The sequence below is a fragment of the Protopterus annectens genome, chromosome 5.part0 (assembly GCF_019279795.1).
Source record: "Protopterus annectens isolate FY-2018-M chromosome 5.part0, PAN1.0, whole genome shotgun sequence".
NCBI lineage: Eukaryota > Metazoa > Chordata > Ceratodontiformes > Protopteridae > Protopterus > Protopterus annectens.
In genome coordinates this window covers 1,676,176,179-1,676,189,423 of record NC_056735.1, presented here as the reverse complement: position 1 = coordinate 1,676,189,423, position 13,245 = coordinate 1,676,176,179, and positions in this window count along the sequence as shown.

The following is a 13,245-nucleotide window of genomic DNA, read 5'->3' as shown; positions in this document are numbered from 1 at the left end:
AGAACAGCTGCATCACTGTGACTGGATGGACCATCTGGGATTATCTTTCGTTGTTTGGGTTGTTTAGAAAAGGGAATATTGTAACTTCTGGTTATAATCCTCTGCACCCAGTTATCAATTGTTATGGTTAGCCAGGCAGGTAGGTGCAGGGAAAGTCAACCCCCCCCGACTGGCTCCAGAGGATGGCAGTTGGGCCTCCATTCAGGAGCAATGATAGGAGTTACCAGGGAAGGAATCCTTGGAACCCAGGTTTTGTGGGCCACCTCTACCTCTAGCATGGTGTCTTCCATTATAACTCCCCCCTCTGCCTTGAGGGGAATCATTACCACATGAGTCCTAGAAAGGCCCTTCAGACTTTTTGAACTATAGCTTGCCACTCCTCTGGTTCCTGGAGTAGGGCTGTTGAGGAGTGGAAAAGCATACTCCCACGGCAAAGTGTCTTTCCATCCTTCTCACATCTGGCAAGGATCAAATAGTAGGAGTTGCCTCAAATTAATGGTTGCATCCAACAAGCATTACCTGTTCTAAAATTAAGGTTACCCATGCTAAGGTGCATGTTAGGTCTTGTGTCCCACTTACACTAATTGCTGTATGTTCTTATCTTGTTCCCCTCCCAGATGAGAAAAACAGCTTACATGCATTCAGTAAATATTAACATAAGCATTAAGTTTTAACCTTAAGAAAAAGTGCACTGGCTATGTTTAATTAAATAAATTGTGCACTATTATATTAACTGCATTAAAGTATTAAAGCTTTTGTGAGGCAACTATCTGTATAACTTATTTACTTTCTACAGTTTCATACTTCATTTTTCTTTAAACTGTTTGCCAATGTGCGTTTAAATGATAATTACATTTTAACTCATAAATTTTACTCAGCACACTCCCAACTGGCTCTTGATCCTGATGTGATATCAAAGATATAACATTTACTGGTGTGTTATGTGGTCACCAGATCATAAACCAGGACTCATACGGTCATTGTTTTTACACTTTAGAAGAAGAATGTGATATAAAACACTTCAGCTTGGCTGCCAAAGACAAATGAGGAAGAAACTACAGCTCTACCTTACAACTTGCAAGTTGGAGGTTGTTCAGAGTGCCCAGAACAAACATTGTCAGGAAAATCCATTGTGTAGTCCCTGGCTAGTACCCAAGCATGGTAAGAAGGCAAAGGGTCTTGGCTCAGGATCAGTAAGGTCCACCATAGCTTCAACCCCCAGGGTAGAGGTCAGGCTATCTGTATCAGGCATTTGGTTGATATATACTGAGACTTATGCTTTGCTGCAGAAGAGCACTTTTGCTGACAGCAAACTGATGCCAGATCCTTCAGTATCATGCAACATCTGTACCCCATCCTCCAAACTTAGATGTTTACTTATCTCACACTCAGCATTTTGGGCATCAGCCAAGCTCGCACCCATTCATCTCCAAGCAAGAATTAGGGGAGAGTGTTTCTGAATGCCCATAGAATGGAAAAAATAGTTGTGTAAAATCTTACCATAACCATAGATGCCCTTCTCTTCTGTGTTGCAGTATTCTTTACATATGATATGGGTCTTATTCCACACAATGACCTGATGTCTGGCCTGTATACAAAACTTTAGAGCCATTGCCTGTACATGGGACATCGCACGTAGCCACAGAAAACATCAGCCATAAAAGGGACATCCACACTTAACCATCTTCAGAACAAGAAAGCCCCATGAGGAAAAACCAAGGGGAACCTAGAAGGATCATCCTAGGAAAGAGCAAGCTGTAGGGGGAAGGCAGGAGGGATAGAATACTGCAACATAGAAGAGAAGGACATCTGTGATTATGGTAATATTTTACACAACTATTCTACATTCTTCTATTCAATGTTGCAGTATTCTTTACATATGGGACAGTGCAAGAGCTAAAAGGGAACCCAGAGAGACAGATAGAGAAGGAGAACTAAGAAGAAGCATTTTCCAAGAATCCATGCAGCATTGCCCTAGCAAATCCTGCTCTGGACCTAGAAACAGTGTCCAATTTCTAATGTTTTGTAAAGGTGTGAAGAGAAGGCCAGGTGACTGCTTCCAAGATGGAACGGGCATCTAAAGCCTTGAAGATGGCCCCTGAGGATGCAACTTACCTAGTGGAGTGTGCATTAACAGATGCTGACAAGGACTTTCCATAGAATTAATAACAAAACAGAATAGCCTTAGAAATCTATGAAGATATAGTTTGTTTGGACACAAGCAAGGCCAGAACCCTGGGATGAAATGACACAAAGAGTTGGTCAGGCTTCCTGATATATTTTGTCTTGTTAAGGTTGAATCTGAGTTGTCTATGCACATCTAAAGTGTGCAAAATCCTCTCACCAGAGAATTGAGGAGAAGGGAAGAAGGTAGGCAATTGAGTAGATTAAGTGACAACTCATTCACAACTTTTGGCATGAACGTAGGCTTAGTTCTCAAGGATACCCTATCCTTACAGAAGACTAAAAAGTGAGGCATAGCTATTAAAGCATGAATTTCAGAAACCCTTCTGGTAGAGGTTAAGGCTACAATAAGCACTGTTTTCCATGTGAAAAACTTTAGGGAAGCAGAAGCTGCAGGTTCAAAAGAAGCCTACGTACGTTTTTCCAGCATATAGTTGAGGTCCCAGGGAGGAGGAACTGGTTGCCTGGGGTGGGGGTCTTAAGTGTAGGATGCCTTTTAGAAAGAAATTTGACTTACAACCTGGAAGCTAGGGGAGGAGTAAGAGGCAAGCAGGCAGACAAGGCAGAAGAATGGACTTTAACTAAGGAGTAAGCAAGACCACTACTGAGTAACTCACCCAGGTAGGAAAGCACTAGGGGAATGTCCGCACCAAGACCACTACTGAGTAACTCACCCAGGTAGGAAAGCACTAGGGGAATGTCTGCACCAAGACCACTACTGAGTAACTCACACAGGTAGGAAAGCACTAGGGGAATGTCTGCACCAAGACCACTACTGAGTAACTCACACAGGTAGGAAAGCACTAGGGGAATGTCTGCACCAAGACCACTACTGAGTAACTCACACAGATAGGAAAGCACTAGGGGAATGTCTGCACCAAGACCACTACTGAGTAACTCACCCAGGTAGGAAAGCACTAGGGGAATGTCTGCACCAAGACCACTACTGAGTAACTCACACAGATAGGAAAGCACTAGGGGAATGTCTGCACCAAGACCACTACTGAGTAACTCACACAGGTAGGAAAGCACTAGGGGAATGTCCGCACCAAAGGGATCCACTTTCCTTTTTTTGGCACCAAATGGAAAATCTTCTCCACTCGGAAATATAAAATTTTCCAGTAGTCAGTACCCTGGCCTCCTGTAAAACCCTTAGCAAATCATTAGAGAATAGGTACCTGAAAGGGATTAAAAGCTGATCACCCACAGGGTCAGCTGTATAGATAGCAGATGTGGGTGAATCAATGATCCCTTGTCCTGTGTGAGTAGGTCAAGCCAGTGAGGTAAACTGTAGTGATGACCCCTGGCTAATTGCAGAAGAAGAGGGAACCAGTGCTATCTTGGCCAAAAAGGAGTCACTAACAAGATTTTGGGTTTATCTTGTTGGATTTTTAATATGACTTTCTGAATTAAGGGGAAGGGGGAATGCATAAAGAGACATCCCCTTCCATGAGAAAGACAGAGTGTCCACCATCCACACTTGAGGATGAGGAGCCCTGGCACAAAAATGAGGAAAATTTGTCTGTTCATAGAGGAGGCAAATAGGTCCAGTTCTGGAATATCTCACCTGTGAATTGGGTCCAGGAACACATCCCTGTGGAGCATCCACTCATGAGATTGTGTCATGGACCTGCTTAATGCATCTGCCACCGAGTTCTGAGCTGAGGGAAGGTACACAGCCAGCAGAGTTACCTTGTATAAGGCAGCCCCTTCCCAAGCTTTGCTGGCCAAGTGACAGAGGAGATAAGATTTTGTGCCTCCCTGCTTGTTTATGTACCAAAGGACAGTGGTATTCTCTGTGAGAACCTTTACGGGTACTGGCAAGAATAGAGGGTGAAAGGTCTGTAAGGCTAACAGTAAGGCCCTCATTTCCCTCATGTTGATGTATTCCTTCCTTTGAGAAGGGGACCACAGACCCTGAACCTTCCTGGAAGCAAATGTTGCTCCCCGCCGCAAGTCTGAGGCATCTGTGAAGAGTTGCTGAGCTGGCTGAGGAACCTGAAGAGGTAAACCAGGGTTCTGATTGAGTTGCTGCATCCACCAACATAACTCTGCTTTCAGGCAGGGAAGAAGGGGGATCATGACATCTAATGGATGATTATGCTGGGACCAAACTCTCTTTAGAAACCACTGGAACGTTCTCATCTACAGATAGGATTTTATGACATTTATTGTGAAACCCAGTGTCTGCAGAAAAGGGATAGCTAGGTTCAGATGCAGGGTTAAGAGGTCTGGGCTGCTGCCTAAAGACAGCAGATCATCCAAGTATGGGTAGACTTGAAGTTCTTTCAGCCTTAAGTATGCAATGGCTGGGGCTACACACTTTGTGAATACCCTTGGAGCAGTAGAAAGGCCAAAGGGCAAGGCAGTAAACTGAAAGTGCAAAGAACCCACAGAGAAACGCAAAAGTCTTCTGAAAAAGGGATGTATAAGGATATGCAGATATGCATCCTTGAGGTCCAGAGAAGCTAAGGAGGCTTGAGATGGTACCAGAGGCAACATAGTAGGTAGGGATAACATCAGGAAGGTGTTTAATAGGGAGAGATCCAAGACAGGCCTCCAAGGACCATCTTTCCTTGGAACTGGAAACATCCTGGAGTAAAATCTCCTTCCCTGCTGTTCTGGATGTTCAGACTGAATTGTTCCTTGGTTGGAGAGTTGATCTAGAACCAAAGGAAACAATTGCAGTTGACTGGAGGGGCGAGGTATTCTTTGAAAGGGAGGGAGGTTCTTCTAAGTCATAAGGTACCCGTTTTGGATAATGCAAATCACAAAGGAATCCTGAGTGATCTCCTTCCAAGCTGGGAGTGAAAAGGAGAGGTGAAGGGATAGGGGGGTGTGACTTGGAAGAGGGTGCAAGGCATCACAGAAGACTTTGGGCTGAAATGGCTGCTGTGGGGGTAACACAACAGCAGCTGTAGGAGTAACAGCCTTAGCCTGAGGCTGCCTCCTAGAAGGTGTGCGGGATCTTGTTCCAGACGGAACAGACATGGACAAATGAGCAGGTTTCCTAACAAAGGATGTCTTAGTTGGGAAATTTCTATGAAATTTTGGAACTGGTGAAACCACAAGATGTTTTAAATCCTGGAGTTCCTTGCCTTTTTCCTGCAGTGATTTAATCAGTTCTACGGCTGCTTTTCCAAACAATGAAGAATTGTCAAGAGGAGCATCAATTAGCCTTGATGTCATCAGGAAATGCCTGGAGATGTAGCCAGGAATGTCTTCTCAGAACAGAAGCAGAAGCTGCTGCCCCAGCAGAGGCCTCCACTGCATCATAGCTACACTTGATAGAGTGTCTAGCTACCTGAGAGGAAGATGATAGGAGAGAAAGGACCAGGGATTTCGCCTCTGAATCTGGCAATGGGGACAGAGCCAGGGCTGCCTGAGTTAATAAGACCAAAGCATATCTGGACATGTGTGTCTGATAATTAATTGCCCTGATAACCTGGTGGAAGAACTATATGCCTTCTTACCCAACCTTTCCAAAAATGTTGCTTTCCTTGTCAGAAGGGTGACAGGAGATAACCGTAAGGACTTATCTGACTTAATGGAAACTACAGCAGGGTCAGCTGAGGGGCATTTGAAAAGAAATTTGCAATCCTCAGGAACCTTATAGAAATGGTCTGTTCTCTTTGGGGCAGGGGCTTGGGAGTCATGGGTCTTAGAATTAGCCTTGAACACATCTAAAAAGGCTGGCAGCACTGGAGGGACTGCTGAAGGTTCAGGTGCCTCCACCTGTAAGAACTCATAATATCTCTTCTGTTCTTCGGAGATTTGTGAGGAATCCCACTTAAAAAAAATTCCCTCATTATATTAATTGTTTCCCCAAAGGAGAGTTCTTCCATGGGAGAGCCCCCCCCCCCCCCCATTAGACTCCTCCTCTGTGGAAGCATATTCCAAAGGAGAGGGAATTTGAGTGGAATATGCTAGGGAGTCCTCATCAGATGAAGACTCCTCAGCTTCTGAGGTCCCAAATTTGAAGGTCTGCAGGCTGTCCTGGAACCTGGAATAAGGCCTTGGGACCTGGACGGCTGCACTGGAGAAGAGGCAAAGGCCATGCCCGCTATGGGTGAAGGTGAAGATAGTGAAGTCACAGGCCTCAAAGCCATCCATGCCTTAATAAACCCCTGGGAAAAAACATCCCAAACTGACATTGGGGTAGAGGGAGCTGAGACATGTCTAGTCTTTTGCTTCTTTTTCACAGGCCTGTCCTGTTGTGGAGAAATGGCAGTCATAGGCCTAACCTCCAGTAGTTCTTTCAGCAAGGATGCTGAAGTAGTTTCTGAGTCTTCTGCAATTACAAGCTATGGTTCCCCAAGCCGTCTGAACGAGACATCTGCATAGCCTCAGATGTGCTAGAATCTACACTCCTGACGGCTTCCATCCTAGTACCTGCCAAGGGAGCAGATCCTACCTATGATCGTACCACTGGATTTGCATCAACCTCAAGGGGGTATGTCGAGGGAGCAGGCGCAGCTAAAGAGGATTCAGGTCTAACCTTGCTAACCTTCCTCTTAACAGACGGTTTGGAAGTACTCGCAGAACCCTCCATCATGTCCCTAGCCAGACATTTGAGTCACTGATTTTCTAAGTATAAGTTCAAAGCCAACAGATGACTGCACAAAGTTTTGGGAATGAAGGCCTGACAAATAGAACAGGACCAGTGGTTGTGAGTAGGCCCTAAGCAAAACAATCACCGCTCGTGGCTATCTTTATGTAGAATTTGCCTTCCACACTTACACTTGCACTTCCTGGATGACACTTAACAAAACAGAAGGCAGTAGCAATATATTAAATCCCCTATAAGGTACTTATCTGAAGCTGTTAGATGATCCAACGGCAGACCAAATGTACGAGTCAACCTTTCCGGATGGAAGCAAAAAAGTTCTGAAGATGACACATGCGGACGTCCCTTTTATGGCTGACGCCTGTACCTATGTCTGACATCCCATGTACATGCAGTGACTCTAAGCTTTTGTATACAGGTCAGACGTCAGGTCAGTTGGGTGGAATACAACTCATATGTAAAGATACTGCAACATTGAATAGAAGGACATTTCCATGCATCCAGGTCCCCTTTTCTCATAGATTGATAAGGATGAGACCATTCCTCCATATACCTCTCCAAGACGACATTTGTTTTGGAAAAACCTTTGAGCTTATAAAGTTCCCTAAACTACTTGCTTTTCCTCCAGAATTAGCTGACTGAGTCTCTGTAGAAAAATTAAGACGTTTGGGTAATCCCATCTATGGCGTCTGTGCTTAGGGATACCATTTTTTCATCCTGGAAACATGCAAACACCACTGCTTTTCTTCCCAAGAAAGCAGATGCTTACTACAAGCCTCCAGCTGAATGAGGTGAGATTCCTTATAAGCATTCTAGAACTGACTCCTTTATGACCTTCTTGGTCTAGTACAGGCTCAAGTGGCCACACCTCACCTTACTGTCAGATAAGGAATGTAAGCCTTCGAACAGGGTAGGCAACTGTGTGGTTTTCCCTGCCTCTTTGGGGCTGAAATCTTCAGCTGTTTGTCTCATCTGTCCATACTCCCTTCTTTCATAATGGAATAAGTGCTGGAAAATCTTTCAACCATCCCTGGCTGGTGTCATTGAAGAGCTGATCAAGACCCATACCATGGTTTCCAGATTGGGCTTTCATTTGTCTAGGTTTATCTTTGCACTGATGCTACAGGTTAAATAGCAGGCTTTGGTATTTACCTATGCAGAATGGAGTGGCTGAGACCTCCTTCATAGATGATCTTAGGCAGTCCATCATGGATGTCCCCTTCTGGGTTATGAAGCCTGCTTTAGGTAAGTTTATCAGGACTTGTTGAAGAACTCCAGCAAATAGGTCCTTATTACTATGGAAGGCCTCAGTGAATGAGCTGTGGCCTCTTCCTCTTTTCTGCAAAGGCAGTCCAAAGAAAGAAGAAGCTTCCTCACTGACTGATGAAGTTCCCAAACATCTGACAACATTGCCACCCTCAGCTGTACAAGACAAGCCCTCCCCATTGGCAGAGCAATTGCACTACAGTTCAGGACTACCTGGAAGGAAAGTTTGATGAGTTTTCCCCAGGTTGGACAGCCACCAGAAAGTACCATTTAGGTCCAGATGTCAGATGTGTCTTAGAATTCTTACGGTCTCCTCCAGAAAAAAGCTGTCCTGAAGGGCCAAGCCTTTTCTGCAGACTTTTAACTAAGTCAGACTTGATTCCTTAAAGTAACTATAGAGGCTTCCATCATTCAGAATAAGATTAAGGGGTTATACTTCAACCTTTTATGCATTCAAAACATAACACACACCCTCTGTTCCACTGTGGACCTCAGCACCTTTGACGCACACATCCTGCATGTTATTTCATATAGTGACTGTCCGTGCCATGTATGCCCCAGTTGTCACGAGACACCTGGCTGGTATCATCAGGCATGATGGGTGACTTTTGACACATCACTGTTTGGGGTCCACAAGGGAAGTTTCTTAGGTTCACTTGGGATCATAAAGTTTTACTGCAGGCAGTACAACTGACCACATTTTTGCTGGACTTCATACATCAGATAGCAGTTGCAGTGACTATCGTCAATGTGATTTTTGCAGAATATACATTTTGTGTATGTTATCTGTGGTGGCATGTTTTACTTTGAATAGTTTGTGTGTGAAAGAATCAGGAATGTATGTGTTTAGTATTTTTTATGTTTCATCTGCATTTGGAGTTCAGTTATATGATTTTCTGCTGAGGAATTTTGCACATAGGGAGCAAGAACAGTTTTTTACTTTGATAACCTTTGTCCTTTCCCTTTGGAGTTCATATATTTAGATGGTGTGGGTGCTGGGAGGCTTGCGTCCTGCAAAACTTTTTTGTTATTCTTGACTTTTCAATGCTAGTGGATTTTTTGCATGTTTGTAGGTACAGTAAAGCACTGGTTTCATTAGGAATGGATTCAGTTATGGCTTTGTTCTACTGAGATGTACCTGGTTTATTATTTGTGGCCCTCAGTTTCATTGCTGCAGTATTTCTATGCTGTTTGATCAATAAGCTGCACTCAGGGTGTTTACCAAGGTACAGGTGGTAGAGACCTTGCAAAACAAAAACCTCAGTGTGCCCCCTTAATTGGAAGACTGGCTCCTGGCTGAGGGACTACATGAACAACATCTTTGGTTTGGGTGCTTACATGGTGGAGCGTCTGAAGAGGTTCTAGAAATTGAGACAAGTTCTGTCTGAGTATGACTTAGAGGTTGTGTTTATCATAGCAGAGTTGGATATCCTTTATTGCCGGTCATTTCTGCCAGCAGAAAGGAGAGAGAGAGAGAGAGAGAAGATAATGGTCTTAGTGTCTTGGGTACAGATGCAAGATAGAGTCCAAACTTTAACATTCCAGCACTCCCTAGGTTTAGTGTTAACCACAGTCTTCAAAGTGCTTTGTGGATGACTGATAGTATGTGGATACTGAAGGGGATTGTGAAGTGACTGTGGCTGTACAGTTACCATGTGCTCGCAGATGAACTTTTAATTCTTTGTTGGCAGTCTTCAAAATGGAGGACAGACCTCACCAATCTCACTTTGGGCTTTTCTTGCCTGCAGCTGACCCAGTCACAGATTTTGATGACTGATCTTGAGTGTGGGGAGCCTACCGCCTAATTGGTTCATAGGAAAGTGTGTGTGTGTGTGTGTGTGTGTGTGTGTGTGTGTGTGTGTGTGTGTGTGTGTGTGTGTGTGTGTGTGTGTGTGTGTGTCTGTGTGTGTCTGTGTGTGTGTGATGGGGGTGGGGTGAGAATGTAAAATACTCGAACCAGGGCATTGCTTCTTGTCCTAAGGTTTCTTGAGGACATCTTAGCCAGAACCATCCTAATCTAGTCTTATACCCAGTTTTTTGCATAATACATAAACAAATGGGGCTATAGTCCTGTGCAGAGAAACAGTGCTTGTCTTGTACTGGACCATAAATAAAGGCATTACTGCTATAACTGTTTACATCTGGGAGAAGTGGATTCCGTAAGCTAATACTGCAATTATGATGAACAGTAATCAGCAGTAAAAACTCCAAGGTACCCAAAGAAGGGAAGTCCAGCCACAAAACTATGTCCCTTCTTTGGGTACCTTGGACTTTTTACTGGTGATTTTTTGGTACCTTGGTGTGCTTTTTTACATGAACACTAATCAGCCTTGCCAGTAAAACACCCAAGAGATTGTCCTGTTTACCACTAAAGAGAATGGGTCCTATGCTTTTTCTGTTCTATTCAACAGGTAAATATGAGTTGAAGGTGTGCACATTCTCCTTCTAGTCTCAAATGAAATTTTTGTATACAGTCCTGCCATTCCTTTTGGTGGCATGACCAAGGTGATCAACGGTCCGCGTTTTTCCAGGACAGTCCCAGTTTGGAAGTCTCTGTCCCAGAATCCCAAATATTATCTTTGGGAGACAGAAGTGTCCCAGTTGAGACTGCTCAGTCTGAATGGTGACTTGGCTTCCCAGGGTGGCCAGCCCCCCTGCTTTCCCATCCTAAGCAGCTCTGGGGACTTTGTGATTTTTCAGGGATGTCAACGGGTATGGGCTAAGGTCGGATGCCTTCGCCCTGACAGGAGCCATCCAGGCCCTGCCACCATCAGTCAGTCACTCCCTCAAGGACTTCTATTGTGGGCTTCTGCTTGACCCCACTCACCCAGGCAGGAGCTCTCCAGGCTCTACACCCATCTGCCTGGTGCTCCCATACAGACTTCTGTCAGGGCCAAACCCTACAATTCTCCCCTTCAACCTGGCCAAGAGACCTTCCCCGACACTGGCCCCCTATGTCAGGGGACTCTGCAGCCTGCATGTCTCCTGCAGGTTGCCAAACTGGCTGGATCGCTCATGCCCTTGGACCCTCTCATGGAAGCTTCCCTTCAATCCCATCCATTCCTCCAGAACTCTGCTCACGTGCTGAGGGGCAGATCTGCTCTCATGAAGGCTTCAGAGTCCCCCTGCTTTCCCATCCAGAGCAGCTCTGGGGACTTTCAGATTTTTCAAGGATGAGGTGAAGTTGGATGTCTTCGCCCCGGCAGGAGCTCTCCAGGCCCCTCTGCCATTCAGCCTGGTGCTTCCTCAAGGATTTCCATCATGGGGAGCTCTGCCTGACCCCATTCTCCCAGGCAGGAGCTATCCAGGCCCCACCACTGTCTGCCAGTTGCTCCCTTAAGGACTTCCATCATGGGGGCTGTGCTTGACCCTGCTCACCCAGACAGGAGCTCTCCAGATCCTGCTGCTGTCTGCACTAGTGCTTCCTTAAGGAGTTCTGTTGGAGGAGCTCTGCTTGACCCCCCTCACCCAGGCAGGAGCTTGCCCAGCCCTGCCTGGGTGAGGGGGCTCACCCAGACAGGAGCTTGCCCAGCCCTGCCACTATCTGCCTCTCTCCCCCTTCCAAACTTCTGTCCCAGACAGGGCATAGTCTGTACCCCCTTACCCAGGCAAGCGCTGTCCTGTACCATTCACTTTCCACCTCTCTCTCCCTTCCAGACTTCCATCGGGACTGACCCCATCTAGGGTTCCACTTCTACCAAGGAGAGAAAGCTCTTTTCCAGGATTATATATCTCCTAACTGCTGCCAAATCATGCAGTGTCATGCGTGCTCTTGGATCCTCTTAGGGGATCTTCACAGCCTCATGGAACTCTGCTGGGCCATGAAGCCTCAGAGAGTCCCTCAGCCAGACTTATGTGACACTGGTTCTCCACTTTGCCTTGCACCTAGGGCTTTCAAACTTGCAGGGGAGATAGCCCTGGGAGCCCCCATCTCTGCACATTTTGCTGTACACCTCAGTCTCTCACCCCCATGGTGGCAGGTGCTGATTAATGTGCATCGCTTCAAACCTCCTGGCATGTGGCCTCTTGCCTCTTGGGTGGTGCTATTCACAGAGTGACAGCCCCACAGTGCCTGGTGAAGGATGGAAAGCCAACTTGCCTGCCCCAGTGCGAGATGACATGGCTGCCCTATCTCCACTCCCATGGGGGATGGGAAAATGGGATTGCAGACCTGGCTTCCCAGGACAGCCCTCAAGTGTCCCAGTTTAGGTCCTGTAAGAAAATGATCACCTTGGGCATGACCCAAGGAAAAAGCTCAAAACCTGTACCCCTTGAAAACTGATGGTCAAAAAAGCATGGTGTTGGTCTGTTGGCTCTGTGACAGCTGAGGAAACTGTTGTTATACAAACCAAGAACCTCCCTGTCCAATGTCAGAGTAACACCTAGTTGTATATCAATTCGCAGTTTCTGATTCAGTTTACTTTATCCCATCCCTCTGCCTTACTGGAATTTTGGAAGTGACTAAATCATTTCCATGATCACAGTTACAAACCTAATGATATGGATTTTCTGAACAAAGAGGTGTATATGCCATCTCAGTAGCCTTTTCCTAGTCGTGAGTTAACCTTATTGACACCCACTATAGTTTGAGTCTTAGTTATTCAGTGGTCAAACTGCACATCTACAACATTTCTCATCATCATGCCCTTGTGAAAAGTGGGACCAGTGTATAGTAAGTGCTGGTCTAATAGTTCCATAAAGGAGTTCTGCAGCTCCATCCTCCTTTGAATCATTTTACTCTGCCATCGGACTTGAATTTTTGTAACTGGAAGGCTTGCTTGTCATATAGTCAAACTTGGTGGTTTAGTGAATCTCAGGTTTGTTTCCTAGGTGACACATTTCATGGGGGCCCTTACATTTCTGCTTACAGAATCTTGGAGATTCTGGATGCTATTTTAGGTGCTTGGCTGTTATAAGATCAGGTGTAGCTTAGGATTGACCTACATTTTCTCTGAAACATCGGAGCAAAATTTTCCTTAAACTTTTCCATATATGTATGTTTTTCAGGAGAAGGAGCCTTTACACTAACCGAGATTCTACCTGAAGTGAGTGCAAAAGTTCAACAAGTCTAAATAGTAGTGAATATCCAGTGGTACCGGAAGTCAGGGTAGGATATTATTTATCAACTCCCCCCCCCCCCCGGTATGAATTCCTAAATGCAATACATTTTACTTTCAGGAAGCTACTTAGTAAATAGAAAATGCTACTGTCAAAGGCCTCTCCATTAG